This window comes from Mangifera indica, chromosome 11, assembly GCF_011075055.1.
Source record: "Mangifera indica cultivar Alphonso chromosome 11, CATAS_Mindica_2.1, whole genome shotgun sequence".
In the NCBI taxonomy this organism is placed as follows: Eukaryota; Viridiplantae; Streptophyta; class Magnoliopsida; order Sapindales; family Anacardiaceae; genus Mangifera; species Mangifera indica.
In genome coordinates, this window is record NC_058147.1 from 11,570,614 (window position 1) to 11,594,652 (window position 24,039).

Sequence of the window (24,039 nt, forward strand, 5' to 3'; positions counted from 1 at the left end):
TTTGTAATAAATCGAGTGATTATTTGATATAGAAAATATGTTATTCCGTAATAAAGTATGTCCTTATATGTTAGATTAAGTCAAGTCAACACGTAAATATTTGGGTTTGGTTTAAGGTTGAAAATTTTTATACGATTTTGTTTCAGATTGGGTTAGGTGTAGGGACTTTAATTTGAAACTCAAACTGATAATATAATCTAATAACATAAATTGTCAAGTTTAGAAGGAATACAATAATAAGAAAAGAAGAACAATTTGTGGTAATTTTTTGTTGGGTTTACGGTTTAGCCTTTTGTGGTTCAGAGAGTTATGTTTTTTGTCCATTGCTTGATTTATGTTTGGCTAAATTGTGGTTCAGAGAGTTTGTGGTGAATTCTAGATTGAAGTTGTCAAACCCACAAGGTACTTTTTAAAGTCAATTGAATTGGGGACAGACAAGAGAAGAGTTGAAGAGAAAGGGTGGAGATGACTTAATTCGTATGATGAATAAAGATTTCTAATCATCCACGTAGTGGGGATAAGGTAAGGTGAAGAGAAAGGTTTTCAACAATAGAATGAAGATAGGGAATGAAATATTCAACCTTATCTCATCTTATTATTATTTTATATATTTAAGAAATTTTGAACTTCCCAAAAAGACCAAAGGACTATTTTCATCCTAGATTTGTTGAAACAACATTTCTTACCCTTGTCATCCATCATCCCGTTTTATCAGTAAAATTTTTTAACAATAGCTATGAAATTGATTTCAGTGTTAACATTATGTGAACAGTAAACATAACTGACAAACCCTTCTTAACCAATGAAATCTCCATAGTCTCCCAAGCATAATCTTCTCAGCACCTACCAACAACCTTTACTCTTTTTCAACACCTTACCTCACCTCCACTAATTGCCCCCATTCTTCTCCTCACCTTCTAAACCCAGCGGATAGCCTAAAAAACACAAAAAAAAAAAAACCACTGTCGGTTACTTTCAAGTCCACTTTTGTTCCATCAAATAAGGCACCACCATGGCTTTATCAACAAATTCAGGCAGTAACTGAAGTTACAATCCGAACTCCTGCACATACGACAGCAAATTCAAGCATCCTTAATTATTCTCTCCTTCCTTACGGACCCAACTCCAGCTCTTTGTTCAATGCTTCTTGCTCTCACCTTTTTGTTCTTCCTTCTCGTGCCCCTCCAAATCTAACGTAGCCATTATCCATTTGAATCAAGCTCATCAAGAACCCAACGAAGCTCATCTTGACCTATTAAAACACGGCAATAAGAGCAAGAAAGGGGAGTTGGATTTGTGATGAAGGAGGACCAATGTCTCTCTTTAGGTAAAATTAGATGAGGTTACAGAGCCTCTGATAATTTATAACAAGGGTGAAATCAATCTCTTTTTACCTATGAAAGTTAAGAGTTTGATTTTTTAAATGCCTATTAAATTACTTTCAAGCTCTTTTACAATTAAAGTTAATTAATGTAACTAGTTGATGGGTCGAACAACTAAATTTTCAAACTTAAACGGTTGGAAGTGACAGTTTGGAAAACCTTACGTAGGAGATATTCCTTCAGCCTTCCCAAAAATTTAAAAAATAAATAATACCCCAAAAGTATGCTGAAGTAACGTTTGCTTGGAAACTACTTAAAACTTTTAAAACATTACCTTGAAAATATAAAATCACTTGATCTAGCTGGACTTTTGGGCTGCTCAACCCTGTTGGCCTATGATTTTTGACCAAACTGAGGCGGAATTGGGTTTTAAGCCTGATAAGCTGCAGACGATTAGAAGTATGCTTGCTATGTCAAGTTTGATTGTCCTGTTTGTCCTGGATGAACTAAGGAAAAAGTCTACTCAAACTAGGTTAAAGGCAACAAGTGAGGGGTGTAATGAGGTGTGCTTATCAAGTTTGGTCCTCAGCTTGTTTAAGGATGAATTTGCAACAAGTTCCATCAAACCCGAAATGAGTTGTTATGGCTCGAGCTCAACCTGATCAGAAGTCATGATTTTGAAAAATTTTAAACTTAAGCTATGAAAGCTGAAATTTTTTTAATGTTTTCTAATAAAAGAAAGCATTAAAAGAATTTTGAAATGTGACAAGAAATTAAATGAAAATTGTTGTTTACAATGAATGGGGTGAATAGTTCATACCAGCCATACTTACAAGAATGAATCGAATGTGAATTTATGGTGAATAAAGTGGGGGTAAATATGTACTTTTACCATTCATGATTTGGGTAGGTTAGGGTTGAAAATAAATTTAAAATATCATAATCTTCTTTGAATGTTAGATTTTTAATTTCATTCATTCCTTCTTCTACCATTAAACACGATTCTGAACATGATAATGTCCTCTGTATAAAGTGCAGGTCAGGTAACTTTTCTCTTTGATTCCTTGGCTTATAATGAGTAAGTGCAAGGCCTCTTAATCTTTTCTACTCCTTATATTGATTTCTAAAATAAAAAAAATAAAATTTTTATTAATTTAAATATTAAAACAAGTAAAATTTTAGAAAATTTAACAATTATATTTTATAAAAGAATTTACTTTTAAAAAATAATTAAAAATATAAAATATCATTTTACTATACCATTTTAACTCAAATAAGTTTGTGCCTACAAATTTTAAATTGTCCCTTAACTGGCACAATGCCTACCAAATACACCCCCATAAGATATACCATGCCCCGGGTAGTATGAATTATCAAGTAAACGTGATTGTATCTATTGGGTATTTCAACAATTTTCTTGTCAAAATCAGGGTTTTACTTAACAAATCATAGTATACAACTGATTATAAATATTTTTTTGTCAATTAACAACTAATTTCAATTTAAAAAAAAACATTATATTATCAATAAAATTGTGTATATCTATTTTTAATATATAATTTATGTACACAGATGAGGTGTTATCATGCGATTAGATGTTTCTTTATCATATAATGACACATGTTTTAAAATCACTTAATTATATGATGATACATTACTGTATACATGAATTGTGTATCAAAAATGCATATACATAGCATTACTGTTACATTATTAAACAAAATTCAAATATCTAAACTGAAATTCTAAACTTTCTACATACTAAAAATCTACCCTTTTTTTAATCAAATTTCTAGATTCAAACCATGAATTACACTCTAGTCTAATGAAAAAATGTATTTCCATCAATCAGCAACGAAGTTCAAAGGAAGAAACGTGACATTTATAACAAAAATTAAAAACTCTAGGCAGACCCGATTCAACCCGACCCGATTTATTTCTTATATAAATATTACGGAATCTCACGGAGATAGCAGATCCTAGTATGTATATATATATATATATTTCAACTCTTCCCGGTCCCAATTCAAAAGTCCCTCGTGTAAATGTTTCCTAAAACTTCACTTGTTTCTTCAAAATCATCTTTCGGTGTTAGATTTTCATCTTCATTTATTCGTTCTTCAGTTTCCCAACATCAACACGCAAAATCACCCAAGCACACCTCTACGTTTAAACGCCATTCTCAACTTGATCATTTCCTCCATGTAAACTGCAGGTCAGGTAACTTTTCTCTTCATGAAGCTCTTGATTCCTTCGATTACATGATTCATATGAATCCCACTCCCGCTATGTCATCATTCAGCCTTTTGTTTTCTGCGCTTGGTAAGAAAAAGCATATTGATAAACTTCTTGTGCTGTACATGTAACACCCCAGGTCTAATAACCCGGCCAACGATTTATTTCTTCTATAAATATTACGGAATCTCACAGAGAGACCAGATCCTAATATATATGTTTATTTCAACTCTTCCCGGTCCCAATTCAAACGTCCCTTCTGAAAATGTTTCTTAAAACTTCACTTGTTTCTTCAAAATCATCTTTCAGTGTTAGATTTTCATCTTCATTTATTCGTTCTTCAGTTTCCCAACATCAACACGCAAAATCACCCAAACACACCTCTACGTTTAAAGGCCATTCTCAACTTGATCATTTCCTCCATGTAAACTGCAAGTCAGGTAACTTTTCTCTTCATGAAGCTCTTGATTCCTTCGATTACATGATTCATATGAATCCCACTCCCGCTATATCATCATTCAGCCTTTTGTTTTCTGCGCTTGGTAAGAAAAAGCATACTGATCAACTTCTTGTGCTGTACACGAGATTCATTTCAGCTGGGTTGTTGCCGGATTTAATTATTTTGAACATTCTAGTTAATTTCTTATGCAAAATGGCCCGGGTTTCTGAAGGCTTTTTGGTTTTGGGGAGTATTTTTAGGAGGGGTTTTTATCCCGATGCGGTTACTTTTAATTGTCTGATTAATGGTCTTTGTATGGAGGGGAAGATTAAGAAGGCCATCCAATTGCATAGGAAAATGGTTTTGGTTGGTTGTAGACCCAATGGGTTTACGGTTGGGACTTTGATTACTGGGTTGTGTCGATCAGGTAATGTCACTGTTGCCCTTCAGTTATTTGAGGAAATGAAAACGGGAATGGGGAATTTGGTGCCACTTGTAGGCCTAATATTGTTTCCTATTCTGCACTTATTGATGGTCTTTGCAAATATGGGTTAGTCGACAAGGCAAAGAAACTGTTTTCAGAAATGAAGACCAAGGGCATTAATCCAAACGTGATTACTTACACCACTCTAATTTATGGTTTGTGTAATACATCTAATTGGGAGGAGGCTAAAACTTTGTTTATAGAGATGTTGGAGGAAGGCGTAAAACCTAATGTGGTGACATTTAGCGTGGTAATTGATAAGCTCTGTATCAATGGAAAGATGGACGAAGCCAATGGGTTGTTCCAACTAATGATTAATAGAGGTGTTTGTCCCGACACAAGAACTTATAACACACTTTTGAGTGGTTTTTGCTTGGCAGGTCAAATTGATGATGCTAGAAAGCTATTTGATTCCATGGCTAGTATGGGGTGTAAGCCTGATGTTTTTAGCTACAATATTTTGATGGATGGTTTATGCTTGGCGAATAAAGTTGGTAATGCTAAGAAATTGTTTGCTTCAATGTTGAGCAAGGGATGTATGCCTAATGTAGTTAACTACAATACTCTGATCAATTGGTATTGCAAGAATCGAAAAGTTGATGAAGCTATGAATCTTTATAAGGAAATGACTTTAAGGGGAGTTAGGCCGACAGTTGTTACTTATAGCACCTTGCTATCTGGCCTTTTTATGAACGGTAATGTCAGACATGCAAAAAAGCTATTTGGTGAGATGCGACTTAGTAATGTGCCTCCCAATGTAATTACGTATAATATTCTTATTGATGGGTATTGCAAAAATGGTTGTGTTTTGGAGGCTGTTGAACTGTTCCATACTTTAATAAGTCGAAACATTCAACCTAACATCATAACTTTCAGCTGTCTCATTGATGGGTTATGCAAAACAGGGAGGCTCAAAATTGCTTGGGAACTGTTTAACAGATTGCGCAATAAAGGCTTTGTTCTGAATGTCAGAACATATAACATTATGATGCATGGATTTTGTAAAGAAGGGAAGTTAGAAATGGCAAGTAATTTGTTGTTAGATATGGAGCAAGACCATTGTGCTCCAGATTTCATCACTTTTAATACTCTTATGTTGGGATTCTTGCGGAATAATGAGACTTCAAAAGTTGTTGAACTTCTTCACAAAATGAAAGAGAGAAATGTAAAGCCAGATGCATCTATAGCTTCAATTGTATTAGATTTACTGGAAAAGCATGAAAATTATCATGAAGTCTTGAATTTGCTACCATCCTTTTCAACCCAAGAACCGACAGGATGTTGATTGTCAAGTAATTGCATTTTCCTGGGGGAATATAGCTTTTCATCAGAGCCTTGCTAGATGTCAAAGTTTCCATTTTAAGGTGTGTGCCAACATTGTAGCGGTGATTGTATTTAAATGAATCCGTTAATGAAGAAGTCTACACTTGAAAATGTTTTTGAGATAGATCTTACTAAAAACCGGTTGGGATAAATTAAATCATGATATTTTATTGACTGCAATGCACATCTCAACCTCTTAGTCATAGTCAATCTGCTAGATGAATGACTGATGGTCAATTTTGCATTCCTATTTGTGTCCAGCCTAGTGTCTCTCTTCATTCCCAAAAAACATGAGACGGTGGTGTACTAAATAATATGTTTAGTATTCAACTCACCAATTTGTTGGTTTGCTGAAAGTCTCTCTGATTTATTTTTATATTATCCAAATCATTGAAGTTTTTAATAATTGTGTGGTTGAGTGTATGCATTTTTTCTTACTGGAATAACATGTTTAATAGTAGCAGTGAAATTATTCATTTAAACACAGTGATTTAGTTTCTGAACGTAATTAATTTTAAAGTGATATTAGATAGTTAATTCATGTCTTCATCTTTGATGATTTAGCTTGACCATCAAGTTGTTATATTAGTATGTGCCTGGCACAGCTTTGTTTCTGAGTTTGACAGGTGCTTATTGATGTTTTCAAAGGAATTACTGATGAAGATGTTTCTAGGATGTAGATGGTGAAACATTTAAGGCCACTGATTGTAATGATGCTATTGAATCATTGGAGTAATTGTATGAACTCTTTTGCAAATGTGAGTCTACATTACTAGAAGCTAGCTAAAACTTTTGTATACCTAAAATTGTTGTTGATGTGTATATTCATTATTTCGTGGGTCACAAGTGCTACTTGTCATAGACTTAAATATATATATATATATATATATATATATATATATATTATTACCAATAGATATGTTGGTACAACTCTCTTTGAAGAGATCAATCTCCTTGCCAAAGCTTCTGGTACCCAATTTGTGGTGACTGACGCTACATTGAACTTCGATGATGATGATGCTGCCTTCTGTTGAAAGAGGTATTTGCTCTTGTGATTCATCACTGCAGTACCATTGAGAGGTATTGATATGTTTGCTGTCCATTTTACTATTTACATGGAATAATTATTCATAATAGCAACTGCCAAACTAGTAAATCAAATATGCAAGCCTGTTATTCTTATTCTTCATAATTTCTAAGAATTCTTTTGAATCTTTGTTGATGATGAACAGGAAAGGGAAAGTATTCTTGCTTAAAATCTGGGAAATGGTGTTGTAAAAGAAGCTGGTGCAATTGTGGGAGTTCCTTTGATTGGCTTAGGGATGGAAATGATGATTCAGCACTAGTAAGTTTTGCATTTTTAAGTAGTGTCATGTGCTCTGGAAAGTATCCCCAAGCCATAAGAACAGGATGCCTGTGGAAATTAAGATGACTTTCCATTGAAAATAACATCCAGTCATGTGATCCATCTCTTAATAATTGGAACTTGTAGTCTGCAAGTGAATGCCACAATGAATTTGTTAGTATTCATCTGAGGTGATAGTAAAGTATATAAGGGGTTGTCTTGAACAGGTCTAAACATCATATTTGTCTCATATCAACCTTATAAAAAGTTCATTTAAATAGAGTTTTTGTGCATGAAAGGGTGGAATGTGGTGTGCTGATGGTGATAATTGGCATAATGATCTCCGCTTTTACATTTATTATTATTTTAAAAAAGAATATCTTATAATGAATAATTTATACTAAAGTATTAGTTAAAATTTGTTTATGATAAAACTAAAGCCAGCCAGCATACTTCACTCCTAAAAGTGTTCTCTTGTAGTCTTGTCACTGCTAAAGTTTAGGGGTGAGAACATTACTAGTTTCAAACTGGATCATCGGATATCCAATTGTCTGTTCCAGATTGAGTAGATTCTGAGTAATAAATTAAAGGAACCTACAGGGTTCATGACCAGTTCTGATTTTGATTCCTTGCCCTTGGGGGGTCGAAATCAATTTGCAACCAACTCGATTCACTCATTTAATGCATTGGGTCAGTTTCTCAACCCGATAATTTTTTTTTTTTTAAAACTGATGTATAAATCAACCCAGTATTACTCTAGAAAACCCTATTTGCCCACTTTCAAAATTTCTTTGCTAATCTTTATCTCCTTCCTTGGTTTGGATCCAGTCTTCTAGAGGTTTGAATCAGAGTATGAGATGGAATCAGAGAAGGATTGGAACATGGTGTCAGCACATCCAATTAGGTTGACCAAAAATCTCTACTCTGGATCAAAACCACACTCTTTGTCAAGGTAGGTTGATTTTTACCTTTAATTTATGTGCATTGATTACTTTGAGGTTTGTTGTTGGTTGTGAGGATGATACTTTATTGTTATTTCAGCAAAATGTCAAGTCCTGTTTAAAAGGAAAGTGAAAAGAGTCTGTTTGTCTATCCTATCATGTTTCGACCCTGCCTGTATGAACTCTAGTTGCCAATATAGTTTAGTGGTTAGATGTCAGTTCCTGTCGTGCCTCAGATTATATGAGTTTGTTTCGGAAAATGAATATATTTGGGAAGGAGATTAACCTAGACTTGGCTGATTCAGGTTCCTCTTGTGGCTTCAAATAGCATTGGGACAGAAATAACTGAGACAGAGCATGGAAACAGTGATATTGCGTTTTATGGGAATTCCTTTACAGCTGGTACTCAGTTCTTGTATTAGCTTGCTATTTAGAAATTAATAAGACATGCTAGTAGGAATATATCAATTAAATTACTGGAGTTGGAGCAACAACACACCTTTCCTCTAGGATTATGTCTTGTTACACAGCCTAGCAAATTGTTAGGGAACTCAGAAATGTTTTTATCCATATCTCTGCATACATTGTTAGGCAGATGCTCACACACTCATGTTTCTAGTTAATTTATGGAGGGTACATGACAGACTGCACATTTAACATGTGATATTCATTGGTGCCCATTCATAGATTATAAAAATAATAAAGTTAAATATGATTTATTAATCATAAATTTATAATTAGATGAAATAGTTTTTAGAAATTAATCATATAAATCAATGATTAAAATGTAATTGATTGTGTTTATTAATCAACAGAAGGTGTAACTGCAGGAGCCAAGACAGCTGCTGTCGCTAGCATTGCTACTGCCATTCCAACAGTAAGTCTTCCAACTCTAAAGGGTGTTTATATGTCTGAGTTACCTGTCCATTCTATTCCTAGTCTCCTGAAAGTTTTTTAAGGGTTGGATTTATTTACCTATCCATTGTATTCCTACGTCTGAGTTACCTGTCCATTCCATTCCTCTTCTCCTGAAAGTTTTTTAAGGGTTGGATCTATTTACCAATACATATACATGCCCTAATTTGTATACCTGAAATGGTTCAGCCTTGTTTAATAATTAAATGAATTAACTAATGTAAACACTAAAATATCCCTAATCATGTGTTACAGACCTGGAAGAATGGCCAACTTATCCAGCTGACTGAAGGTTCCAGCAGTTCACAACAGCTCCTCCAGCAAGTTTCCAGATACAGCCTCCTCCTGCAGTTCCAGTGTCCAAGGATCTCACCAACACAACTCAACTCAATAGTCTCCCAACATTCATTCACAGTCAAGCAAGAAAGGAACAATCAGAATTATTTCTACATTTCCATTTGCATGTATCATATAAATGTAACTGAGCAAATTTCTATTGAATAAAAATCAAGCAAAGTTTACTATTCCATTTCCATGTCCATGATCAAATAATACTTCAGTAATCTTGCTCCAATCCACAGAAATAAGTTCAACAACAAAACCAACAAGTATCCCACAAGGCAATAGCAATAACAATAACAAACGGTAAAAATAAACTAAAGGAATGCTGAGTTCTGAGAGCCAGCCCTCTCCAATTCTCTTCAGCTGCTAAAAATCAATATCCATCATAATCATACCTCATCCATGCTTTTTCCATTATATGTGCTGCCTCCTAACCGTCAATGGACCCCACCACTGAAAGCTTCTCTCTGAATTCTGGAAAAGAGGCTTCAATTAATTTCAGCTGCCTGGGTGCATTGTCCAAACTGCCCTCATCACTTTGGTCTTCACTTTTGCTCTCAGTTGGGCTATTATCCATACCCCCCTGGGCTGCTTTCTGTATTGTCTCCTTTAGGCCTGCAGTGATACACTTTCGTAATTAGGTTCCCAACATCATGCTTTTGGAAGATGTTGATGAGTCAAACTGCATTGTGAGTGGTCCATCATTTACCAAATTTAACTTCATGAATTGAAATAACCAAGTTAGAGAAGAGTTCTTGAGCAAGGGAGATGAAATTAAAACAAACACACACACATATAAACTTACCTTGTCATGATTGTTTCGTAATTGTTTGGTGCTGCCATAAACACACACACACACTTATAAACACACACACAGGTATTTCTTTCCAATGAAACTGAATTAATTTTGAAATTTTTTTAATGGTGATACATTCAACTAGTATTGACAACATTAATTTAAAATATTTCATATTCAGTACAACATTTCACAACAAATTGTATTAAGGGGATCAAAACAAGAAAGATTTGGATTTCATAATATAGACGTGTGTGTGTCTACATACAAATATATATATATATATATATAGAGAGAGAGAGAGAGAGAGAGAGAGGTCTCAAGTAGGAATCAAAACCTCAAGGTCGATTCTAGGTAGGAATCAATCTTATAGGTTTTAAGTTTCGATTTCAGTTATGATTTTTTAAATTTTTACAAGATATCTAAACTTGCACCCGTTCACCCCTACTAAAGTCAACCAAAACAGACCAAGGGCATAGTTTGTTGACAAAAGGTGTGGGAACCAAACATCCAACTAGTCATGTTTAAAAGATATTTGTGAATGTTAAAGTCCAAAAAGATCTCCAAAAAACGTGAAAAGGGTGGCAAGGGAAAACTCGAATAGGTGATTGTATTATGATGTTTGGAAGAAGTGATTTGTTAATACATTTGGGATATTTGTATGGTGTTTTCCTTTAGCCACAAGTGGACACGTTCGTAAAATTATAGGTAATGTTTTTTTTTAATGGATTGGGTTGGCCTATGGGTTGACTTGTTTCTTGATATATCTTAGATAAGAATGTTAATTTAGGGATAAATATAATAGATAAGTCATCAATAAAAAAAATTAATAAGAAAATGGATTTATATAATTATATAAATTACTTTTAAAATGATTAAAAAAATAATTTAGACTTGGGGTCATTTTGTTTAGGATAATAAAAAATTACCCTGGTATCGGTAATTTGTCTATGATTATCTTAGTTCATTAAATGATAAAATATTTCAGTAATATTTTATAATTAAAGATGGTAAGAGATATATGAATAATCTAAATTTACTCTTTCTACCTTAAGTATTTAAAATTAATTAGATAATCTAAATTTCTTACGATTTTACCTTATTTTAAGATATAAATAATCTCATTTTATTGTAAAATAACATACAATCCAACTGCCATTATTTCATATCTTTGAAAGAACTACGGATTCTAATGCCCTCAGTTTCCTCGGCCTCTAGGACAAAGATCTGATCTTCATAATCAATAGGATGAATGTTTTGACACCTCCAAGAGTGAATGAATTCCTGCCTTTTTTCGCCGAAAGAGCTCAACACTTTAGGATGCATTTTCTTCGATTCCTGTTTAACCGGTTTGGCATCAGACCATACAACCAAGCGGTGCTACTCCACCAAGGAGGAATTGGAACCTGCAACATAAGACCATGTGAAAACATCTCTGTATTCAACTAGACGAAAGGTAAGAGCAACATTTTTCTCGTCTGATGATTGCAGCCCTCAGTTGAGTAAGATGGGGGCTGTCCTCGCGAGATTGACAAATGCTGCTTCTTCGACTAGCAAGGAAGAGTCGTCTTTAATTTGAGTTGGTGTTGGTGGTAAATTCCACTTCTTTGCCAAGATCGAAACTTGTAGCGAAACAGGGTCAGCCAACCAGAAAATGTTTTATGCAAGTCATGAGAAAACTGTGGTGATTGGGAGCCATCTCTTCCATCAGAGATCCTAACCCGAGGTAACGAAGAAACCAACTCTATGATTTTGACTTTTCAGGCTAGAAGTAGCTATTTCCCCTGTTGAGAACTGTTAAGGTCTAGTGTGTTGGAAATGCAGCATAGATGATAGGGCTTTGAAATGGAGCTATGGGTCCTCGCATTCACTGGCTACTGGTGCCATGCTCAAAACGCATCTAAGACTTATCCTTGATTTGTTGGTGGGTTGTTCCCGTATGTATCAAGTTGGTGACTGATAGGTAGGAGATCTTGTATATATCTGGATAGATAGATAACTATAAGGAGTAATAAGTGTGCATTCATTCATGTACAAAGGTTTAGGTTATCTAGGTGGTCTGTTCAGCCAGCTCGACCAATCTTAGGGCTGACACAACGAAATTGATTGAGGAAAAGGAAACGCTAGTGACTGAGCACTCCCGCCCCCATAACGGAGACTGAACACCACTAGGTTGTTGAGGGCACGTCTAAAGAGGAGGTGGGCACCCTTTACCCTCTAAGTTGACCACCCTACCTACTAATAGACTATGATATGAGGGGGGTAGGTGAATAGGAACTGCCTGAGAACCTGAATCGCTTGACTAGACTAGTAGACCTCTTCATAATTGCTTCATTAAGGTCGGGGATGGATGGAACCAATTAGAAGTGAAAATCGCCCAAGCAAAGTCGGGAAAGGGACCGCACCACAATGACTAGGACTCGTGTTGGAGAAGTTTTGAGCGTGAGCTACCACTCATGCAGTGGCAAGGGCCCGTAACTCTCGAAGGGGCCACCAACTGCCTGAATCACTGTAGTAAACCTTTCCTTTACTCAATAGATAACGTTTATCCTCTTTTAATCAACAAAATTCAAAATGGTGAAAAGAAAGAAGTCTTTATTGAAGAGGCTTTGCACTTGAAATATGACTAATGAAAATCTAGATGAATGGGTCTGGGCTTTCGAAAAGATGAAGGTGCAAAGGGTAAAAAGAAAGAAATTTGAACAACAAACCTAACATAAGGATTCTAGCTCGCCCACTTAGAGCAGATAAAGATTCTCAGGCTATCGGCACTCGACATCTATTAAACAACACCAAAAACAAAGTTATACCATGCCCTCAGAGAAACTAGTGACGATTGCCATGAACGCTGCCTCGAGGATGTATACAAGAATGTCTTTGTCGATTCCTATCAACATGATGCACCTCTCAGTAGAAGGGCATGAAAACGCCATGGAGACTTTGACGGAATGAATAGGGATCAATTGATAGACATTTGATTAAGGAAGAGAATCCATCATCCAGGATAAACACTTTTTTTCGTTCGTTATGTACTGAATGGATACCTACTTGCGTGATCGATTGATGGACAAGGGAATTACATGAATGATGAGACTAGCCTAACCTAAAGTCAAGGCTCTTCCCTTTGGTGAATCTTGATTGACTAATATTAGAAACCGATTTGAAGAAAGAAAAAGCATGGCATAAGATAGGCGACGAACAAATTTTTGATAGCAAATTACTTGACTTGACGGATGGAGGAAGGGCCCTCCAACTCAAGCACGAAATTAATGTTGAGTCTAGCACCTTGTATAGGGTTCCAAACCCATGCTTAGTCAAATATCCTATAAATCAAGGTACAAGGAAGGGGTTTTAAAGCTTGACTAACAAATGAGAAACTTGACTTTAAGAAACTTATAGGGCTTTTTCAGCTTGATTGGAATCAATTCTATGGTTGAATAGTAGAAGTGCTACTTAGTAGTAGAAACTCGGAGAGACATAACCCATAACAAACAAAAGGGGAAAGCTTGTTTGTTATAGCTTTATTTTAGTATACTAGGTTTAGTAAGCGTACGCTATTTAAGTAGGCTTGCAGCTTCGCCAGAAGTGACCAATCGCCTTTTTTCCTCCACCAAAAGATGCTTACCTAAAAGCAACGAAAGGGGGAAGCTTTCGTAGAAGCTTCACCTCTTGCTTTATAAAGATTGTTATGAATTGATTAGATTCTCCCGGAACACTAGCTATGCTAATAAATAGTATTAGTTCCTTTCAATCAAATCAATAAGCTTTTTTATTTATTGATTTAGGGAAAAAACCTCCTTCTTAGAATCCATTAAAGAGGGTCTTGGACTGGGAAGGAGAGAGTTGTCGAGTGGTTAAAAGCGACAGATTGTAAATATGTTGAAGCTTTTCTATGTAGGTTCTAATCCTGCCTCTCTCACTTGTTTGTTATAGACTTCAGAGAAGAGAAAGAATGTATTCGTCAGAGTAGGAAGACCCACTGAGCAAAACTCTTTTTTTTTTTTGGTCGTGCCATAAAGTGAAATTGTATCGTATGTTAGTTAGAGAGGTTAGCGAACTACCAGATCTATAGATTTCCCATGTATATCCAATCTTAATGAGAATAGAAATGAGTCGCTTCTGGCTTGGCTTGTAATCATATTTAGCTTATGTAGTGGTCGGCCTTCGTATATGCACATGCTCGCTAGAATGCCTCCTTGATCCTGTTTTAGATGAAGCCAAACCGATATACGATAGTCGAAGGAAAGACCCACATTTAATAGCATAGTGCCTGGGGAATGCAAGTTTGATTGAGGATTAGAGACAAGAGGTGTAAGAAAAGGCTCAAGATAGATTTAGGAGTCTTTGTGCAAGTCGTTTGCAATAAGAGTTGCACGTACGATAACAGGGAGATTCATGTCTATACGTGTAGTGTGGTGGTTAGGCTCACCTACCCTATTTGTTCCATGATCTATGGGTCTACTAGAGCTACCCATTTTGATCACTTAACCAAGATTTTAGTCGGATACGAAATCACAGGTGCTTGATCTAATGGTATATTTATGGGGATTTTATCTATCGCTATAGGATCCTTATTCAAGATCATTGTAGTTCCTTTTCGGACAATTGTATGATGGACGACCGCCTATAGGTGCTAGGGTAAGGTGGGTAATCCTATTCAAATTACAACCAATCTTTCTAACCGCGTATGGGTTAGGCTTTCTCTGGAGTGTTATCACAGCTGCCCACCTAAAAGAGCCACTCACTCTGTAGTGTTATCACATAAGATAAGTAAGTTGTTTGCCTACTAGCCAGCGAATTGAAGTTCTCTTCCAGTGAATTGTCCATCTAGTCAAGTGCAAAAAACATAGTAGAATCATGCAATGCACGTTTTTGGTGTGCTTCTTATCCGCGAGGAAAGAAAGAAGAGCAATAAGGTTAAGTTCAGATTTGACTGTTTGTAGAATAGGAGTTGATTACCCAAAAAATTCCTGGGTAATCAACTCCTTGTCCTTCTCCCTTTCCTTTCTCCATTCCACCTCTTTCTTTGCTTTGTTCTAATAAAGTTTAAGGCAAAGCTAAAGTGGTTCGTATGCCTACTTTACCTACTTGATAAAAGGGAACGAACTTTGTTTCATTTCCTGGTTTGTGGATTGGATTTAGTCAACATCATGACATAATCAAAAGGAAGGAGTGAAACTTTGGTTACTAGCCAAGGCCTCCAAAGGCGACCTTCTCAAGTTTTTGACTGTTTCCTAGATTGAAGTAGCATTTCATTGACTTACTAAATGAAAGAAGTCACTATTAAAGAGCTTGCCCTACTGAAGTACTGAAAGTGCACTTCACCCAATGATTAAGAAAGAAATTGGTTTGCGTTTGAATTTCAGTGATGAGGTTGCAAAGAAGGAAGTAGGGCTCCTATTGACTAAAGGTTAGTTCTTCAGTTTCCTTTAGAATGAAAGTAGCTAAGATGCCTTATTACTTACTTTCTTTGATTCAAAAGGCGAACAATCCCTTCCCCCCAGCTAGTTGTATAGGGTAAGGTGCTTGTGGTAAGCTACCTTGGATGTGAGGAACTCTTAAAAAGTCTAGTATTTGACAAAGATCTTCCCATCAATAGATAGGAATTTTGGTTCGATAGAAGGGATAAGATCCATCTACTCTTTCTCTCTCCATTTTCTTTTTAGAAAGAACAATTAGAACGATATAAAAAGAAATTGGGAGATGATAAAGGATATATAAACATATAAAGGGATGCCATCTCATTTTCATGGACACTATAACACTGCTCTGTATCCTTAAGTTTTATGCTCTCATAAATTAGATGTTTCTCTTGGACAAAAACTCCTTCAAGAGCTTTGTTAGATGTGTCTGTGTGAACTTCAAATGGTAAGTTAAAGTTGGGCAGTCGTAAAACTAGCTCTGTTGTGACTGCATCTTTTACCCTTTCAAAAGCTTGCTGGCAATGGTCTGTCCACTCCTTTTTTTGATTCTTTTTCAATAAGTCAGTGAGTGGAGCCACTATCTTAGAGTATCCCTCGATAAAGTGTCTATAATAGTTAGCTAATCCAAGAAAAGACTATAGTTCGATTACCTTTGTAAGCAAGGTCTAATCCACAATGGCCTAAATTTTGCATTCATCAATCCGGATCTGCCCTTTGCTAATCTTGTGCCCCAAGAACATAATTTCTCTCATACAAAATTCATATTTTTCCAACTATTGTTCCCACAACCTTGCCAACACTTTTTCCAACTGTTATAGTGATCGATTAGAGTTTTACGATACACCACAATATCATCTAGATAGACCACCAATCGATTGAAAAACTCGGATAACACATTATTCATCAGATTGCAAATAGCTCATACCTTGTTACCATGACAGTTTTTGCCTCATCTGTTGCTGTAATACAAACTTGCTAATAACCTGAACATAAGTCTAATTTAGTGAAATAAGTCACCCTTGATAACCAATCAAACAAGTTAGTAATATTAGGGATAGGGTATTTGTTTTTTATAATGACCTTGTTAAAGGCCTGGTAATCCATGCACATATGCAACGTGCCATTCTATTTTTTCTGAAATAGCACAGGTGCACCTTATAGGGCTTTTGATGGCTGGATATATCCAACCGTTAGCAACTCATTCAATTGCTTTCGTAATTCCACCAACTCGAGGAATGCCATTCAATAAGGTGCATGGCCTAGAGGCCTTGCCTCAGGCTCCAACTTTATTCTATGGTCAATATTTCATCATGGAGTAAACACATTAGGTAATTCTGATGACATGACATCACTAAATTTGTCTAGCATTTTAGATATACAATGAAGGACTTCAACCACCTAGTCCGGTTTAATTTCCACCAATGCTGCTAGTATGACTTTCTTCTAGTGTTTAAGACATGTTCGCACCTGCGTGGCAGATTGCAACATTAGTTTTTTTGTAGCTTATTCGCCATATTTGGCCTAGACAAAGCATAGGTGTATTTCATCCATGACAAACAATCCGCGTAAGTATGGTATTGCAATAGCTCGTGCTTTCACAAAGAATTTAAGGCCAAGGATTAAATCAAAATCATCTAGTGTTATCCCCATAAACCTGCATTCATCCTCCCAATCCCCCACCTTTAGTTGTGATGTGGTGGTTTCTAGGATTAGTTATGCCATAAAAATTACAATCTTGATTCGGCTTGAACATTTCGAAACCATCAGCCCAAGCCCTACCATAACCTATTGTGTTATGAAATTGTTTATGGCTCTTATGTCCAACATTACCCGAATTGCCTTTCCATTAATCAACACCTTCATATACAATAAGTCTTTATATGTGCTGTGTTTATCCCCCATGATGGCATTAAGCAACCATATTGGATTCAGTCTTGGGTTCTTGTTTGTTTCAGTTTCAGGGACATCTTGAGCAATGAAGGTAGTAAGTTTTTTCCCCTTAGGCTGGATCCAAACCCTTTGTTTGGAAATGAATTCTCTTTTCTTATTTTTCTTGTCTTTCTTTCCTTCCTTGTCGTATTTTTGAAGCTTTTTGCCTTCAAATTTGGGCTTTTTCTTATCATTGTTAGATGATGACGACCCCAACTTGTAATCCATCAAACCATCGGTGGTTGTACTAACACTTGGCAAGTCTTTTACATTTTGCCTTTGTAGTTCGACCTGTGCCCATAGTTGTAAACCTGAAAAGAAATTAAACAATTTGTCCTCATCGGACATGTTCTTAATATCCAACATCAAGGAGCTGAATTCCTTCACATACTTCCGTGCCGAGCTTATATGTTTCAACTTTTTTAAGGCATCTCTTGCTACCCAAGTAGAATTTTAGAGTAGGAATTGATCTTTCAATTCTTTTTTTCATTGTTTCCCATATCTCGATTGGTGGACGCCCTGCACTGCCATTGTCATCTAATCGGGTGCACCACTACAATTTTGCATCACTCTTGAGATATATGTTAGTAATTGTTATTTGTTCACCTTTCTCAATTCAAGAAGCCTTGAAATACTACTTCATGTCATATAAGAAATTCTTCAATTCTTTAGCATTTTTGCTCTTACCAAACAGTTTTGGTTCAAGGACTTTAAGCTTCGAAGGAATCAAACTACTATCATTCCTATTAGAAGAGCCAACGATAGCCTTCTTTAGGATGTTCATATCCCCTTTTATATTAGTGATTCGTTCCTCTGTACGATCAGCGATCAAGAGCAATTGGGATAGAACATTGTTGTATCGATTAATAAGGTCTTTCTGAATACTCATGGTGAGTTGACACAATTCAATAATTACTTGTGAATAGAGCATAACCTACCCCAAAAAAGAAGCAACATCTTGTGTTGGCTCTCCTATCAGCACCTTAAGAACACCAACTTGATCACTAAAGGTCAATATGAATCCAACTTGATTCTGATACCAATTTATCACGAGGCTTGGAGTTGATATAAATTGTTTTACCTAGTGGTGGCACTAAGCTGCCCACTTAGTTAACCCACCTGTAATGCACACACCTACAAAAGTAATGTATAAGAAAAGAGGTCAATGTACAATAAAATTTTCAACCTTTTTATTGATGTCAAAAAGGAATACAAAACTTGCTTCAGGGAAAAGTTCATGCTCAATTTCTTCACATTGCTTCCCTACTTTTCACAACTGCTATTTATAGGAAAATACAAATAGTGAACATCCCCTACTTTTAGGCTTTTTTTAATAGCATTACTAGATCATGACTTAGGTGTCTTTCATGAAAAATTGCCACTGTCCCTCTAAGCCTAGTTAGCCACGTTTTTCCTGCCCACCATCTATGCTTTATGCTAAAGTTTTGGCTTCATAAGTCATTTTTATGTCCCATTTCCTTTCCCCCATGTATTTGGAAGGGCTTGTTTTAGCCTCCTAAGTCACTCACAAATCTAAACACAATAGCTTGGTCTTATTTGTCTAGGCTTGAGCTCATCTGCCAACCTACACGTTCGTGCTGCACACAACAGTGTCTATGCAAATGTCACGTGTATATGTCTCTCTACGTGACATGCGTACATGTTTGTCCAAGTGTCGTGCACGTATTATACACTGTCTTGTGTGTCCATGATTTTCGGGGCCTTGTTTGAATAGGATGTGCGAGTGCTTTAGAGCTTGTCTGAATAGTCGTGTGCATGTTTTTGTGTCGTGTTATCGCACGTAGCACCGACATGTAGGCAGATAGATGAGCTTTGGCCTAGACAGGAAAGACTGGGCTATTGTGTTTGGATTGGTGAGGGACCCAAGAGGTCCAAGCAAGCTCTTCCAAGCCTAAAATAGGGTCCCAAAACATGAGAAAGAGCTAAGAACATAGGGGAAAGTAAGTGGGGCACAAAGATGACCCATGAAGTTAAAAATTTAGCACAAAGCATGGATGGTGAGTAGGAAAAACGTGACTGACTGGACTCAGAGGGATATGTGGCAATTTTGAATGAAAAACACCTAAGTGAGGATCTAGTAGTGCTATCAGATAATGCCTAAAAGTAGGAGACGTCTACTACTTGTATTTTCCTATAAATAGAAATTGTGAAAGGCAGGAAAACAGTGTGAAGAAATTGAGTGTAAACTCTTCCTTACAGTAAGCTTTGCATTCCTTTTTGACATTAATAAAAAGGTTGGGAATTTTCTTGTATATTGAGCTCTCTTCTTATACATTTCTTTTTTGTGTATGTGCATTACAGGTGGGTTGACTAAGTGGGCAACTTAATGCTCTCATTAGGCAAAATAGTTCATATCAACTCCAAGCTTCATGACAAGTTGGTATCAGAGCCAAATTGGGTTCATGTTGACCTTTAGTAATCATGTTAGAGTTCTTAAGGTGCTAGTGGGAGAGTCGGGATGAGATGTTACATCTCTTTCAGAGTAGGTTATGATCCATTTAGAAACAATTATTGAATTGTGTCAACTCACTAGGGGTATTTAGAAAGACCTCGTTGATTGGTACAACGATATTCTATCCCAGTTGCTCTCAATGGCTGATCGTATAGAGGAAAAAATCATTAATATAAAGGGGATATAAACATCCTAAAGATGGTTATCACTAGCTCTTCTAGTGGGAGTGATAGTAGTCTGATTCCTTTGAAGTTGAAAATCCTCAAACCAAAACTGTTTGGTGGAAGTAGAAATGCTAAAGAATTGAAGAATTTCTTATGGGACATAGAACAGTATTTCAAGGCTATCCGAATTGAGAAAGGTGAACATGTAACGATTACTAGTATGTATCTCATGGATGATGCAAAATTGTGGTGACGCACCCAAAGAAATTGGGTGACATTACTTGACTCTATCCAATTTTGCTACAATATGCATAAGTCATTGACTATAAGGATTAGCCCCACGGAGCTAGCACTTGGTCAACAGCCATTGACACTATTGGAAGTTCAGAGCCCAATTTTGCTACAATATGCATAAGTCAATGATATTCATTGGACGATTCAGATAGGCTTCGCCGTTCTTTCCCAACTTAAATAAAAAAGTTTGTCTCACATTGAGATGTCGATTCATTTTTCGCCTCCAGTGAGATAGGGGATTTGTAATCCCATATTTAGACTTTTTGGCCCTTCATCTTTTGAATCGAGGACCAGCCCGACTGGCATCATTTCAACAACTGGTGAGGAGTAGCTCAGTATACAATCGCTTGTAGTAACTGGGAGTCCTATTACATCTAAGGCCAACTTTAATTCACCAAACCAAGGTTCATCTCGTGTAGTGATTATGGACTCATACAAGGATATTGAGTAGACATTTGATGTATCAAACTCGACCCTATCTTTCGTAGCATGTATTCTTATTCGTGTCGTAACTGATTTGGTAAACTACGTGTTTGGTCCACAAAGAACTACCTTCGGTCCCTTAAACTGACTTACTTGTGGCAACCTTTTGACTACCCAACAACCTATAGCACTAGTCACTACTTCTATTGGGGCTAGGAAGTCAGCCCCACAACCCAAAACGGCGAAGAACAAATAAAATTTGCTACAAAAGCTGGCTAATAAGGGTATTCCTATGTATGAGAACATAGTAATGGAGAAGGTAATAGCCAAAATAGGATTCGTTTTGGCTAGAGAACCCAAATCCACTATATATTTAATACGGGTTTGTCGTAATGCTGAAACTATGGTGAATACATCTATCATCATTAATACATAAATAAAGATACCAATTAGTAGTGAATGAATTCCTTCTATGGTTCCACAGGAGAAACCAATATGAATATAACCTATATGTCCAATTTAACTATGAGCTAGAGGGTTTTTTACTTTCATTTGGGCCATGGCGGCCAGTGCTCCTAAAATCATAGAAGCAATGTTGCAAAAAAAGAAGATTTGTTGTAATGTAGCTCCATAGGAACCATAAATAGAAACATGTGAAATATTAGCAGAAATCGAGATTTTAGATACAGTAGAAAAGAATGCTATAACTAAGGTGGGTAAACCTTCATAGATATCAGATGCCCATATATATAAAGTCAAAAGAGATATCAGATGCCCCACAAGTTTCAAATTCGTCACTGGGGAATTCACACAAAAGGGAATGAGGAATTCTCAACGAAAAAAGTGCTTTCTGAATCAAACATGAAAGTAGTTTTCCATCAAACAGCTATTCGAGAAGGTCATACATAGTTTTCCATGAAAGTAGGTTTTTCATTAAAAAAATGATTATTCGAGAAATGTCTGTTGATAAGAAGGTCATATATAGTTAAAAAAGGAAACCAAGGGATAGATTCAATTTGGGCTCTATTCGAATAGCTGACTAAAGGTCCTTCTCCCCCACATGCTCCTTCCGAAGAGGAAGTCGATTAGCTTCGTGAATGAGAGCGCTGATCACCCTCACACGGGAAAATGAACATTGAAAGGACTAAAAGGGTAGCAACAAGATGTAGATGTTGATTTTGGAGGTCACGTACTTTAGTTATACTGCCTTCTACACGGTAGAAGCTTATACTTTTCTTTGGTCCCAACATGATCGACTAAGCATGACAACTATAGAAGGTATGGCTGGAGAATTCATCTCCAAGTCGACAGCATGTTAGGCAGGTCTAAGGTGATCCTTCAATGTGGGGAGAATCGAGAGGTCATGATAACAGTTGAAGAGTGATGGGAAGGAGAGTAAAGTGATAGATTCAAATCTTCAGTCTTGTTCCCCTAAGCCAAGCAGTCGGCCAGGATTTCTTTTAGTAGTAAAGTTGTTTAATACCTACCATTAGTTTTTACTGAAACAACCTGAGAATATCATGAAAGGGGTCTAAAAGGTGTCATGTCAAATTCCTCTCTAAACTTATGATGTGAGAAACAAGAAAAAAGAAAGTATTGCTATTAAAAACCATCATATCGTTCAAGATGGTTGTCACAACTCTTTGATAGGTAGTACCAGCATTCTCAGAACCGAAAGGCCCATTATTGACTAAAGGATATTGGGGTGAAAGCCTTCTTACGTGATGAAAGCGGTTTCATGTTGATTTTTCATTGGCAGTTCCAATCCAATTAACATAGGAAAATCCATCAATATGAGACAAAAGCCACTAGCAACAATCATATCAATGTTAGGCTAACGAATAAGCGGATAGAAGATCTTTAAACAAAGACAATTTTTCATTTCAAAACAGACTGAAGAAAACAAAATCAATCGGCTATGAAAAGAGCGAGTTGGCATTTAGTTCTCTCAAGGCCGATTTCCCCTCTTTTGCATTTGATCTATGAGGACCCTTTCAAAAGAAACTTCCCTTCCATCAAAAACCCATTATATTATTGATGAATAAAGTAGAAAAAATCTATCAATTAAAATAAAGAAAACTTTTTCCTTTGAATGGAATGTGACCTTCTTATCCTTATTAACCTATTGAAATGTTCTGACCCTAAAAAAGAGAAAGAATTCCTTTCTACATGATCCCCAATACAATGTTATGGGGCGGATAAGTTCCTACTCAGTCATGAATTGATTGAACACAGGAGAATGTCATGAGTTGGGATGGTCTTTAGTAGAATAGGAAGGTCTTTAACACCCTTTTTAGTCAACCCTTTCTTTAACCCTCTTAAATTGCCCGTATGGATTAATCCATATCTTTGGTAAACATGTTGGCAATGCGTTTCGTCAAGTTTGCTATCTGTTGGTAAGCGTGGACAAATGCACAATAGCAATGGACTAATTTCCATTTATTCAGCAGGGGCTCTCTCTCATTTGTAGCAAAAATCACTTGGAGTAAGTGATCTATACGACCTTGCATCCAAAAATAGGTTGAGCCCACAACTTCGTAAGGTGAAAACAAGCATAGTGAGCGGTTTCCACATTTTCGTAGAGAAGTTCACGACACTAATGAATCGGATTATTACAGTTTCAGACAGAATCGTATAGAAGTGCTCTCTGGGTGTCGAATGGATGTATAGACAGAATGCTGATGAAGAGATTGAAAGGTCAAAGTTCTTGGAGGTTGTCGTATTTCCTTCGACTGAATCAACAACCCGCACATAATGGCCTCTTTCTTCTTCCACAATTGAGGCACTTATCATTGTACCGTATTTTAACGCCGTTAAGCTCCCCCTGCTCCAGAGCTCCTATCTTGCCACTCTTCACCCCCTTCCGTTGGTCAGTTCTTATGGTCGTTGTTCACTTTCCTTGTTTTGGATCACATTTCAACTCGTGTTTGGAATGCCACTACCCTCCTTCTTATGGGGGCGGATGATCACTTCTGTACACACTCCTTCTATCAAGGAGAACCAATGCTTCCTCAGCTAGGGCCCTATGTAGCATGCAGTCTACTCGCATTCCACTCTTTTTTCTAAATAGTCGTAGCTTCGTCCAATAGGCTTTCCTGCCCAGCTCACTGTCTGCTTTAGGCAGGAGTTATTGATTCCTTATTCTCGGCCTATAGGAACGAGGCTCTCTACCGCTTTTTCCAAGACTAGAC

At 36.5% G+C, this 24,039-nt stretch overlaps 2 pseudogenes; one reads left to right on the forward strand and one right to left on the reverse strand.

Annotated features, from left to right (window-relative positions):
• The first annotated feature begins 3,323 nt into the window (after positions 1-3,323).
• LOC123229298 lies at positions 3,324-9,533 on the forward strand (annotated as a pseudogene).
• Positions 9,534-20,950: 11,417 nt separating this feature from the next.
• LOC123228715 lies at positions 20,951-23,641 on the reverse strand (annotated as a pseudogene).
• Between the last annotated feature and the right edge of the window lie 398 nt (positions 23,642-24,039).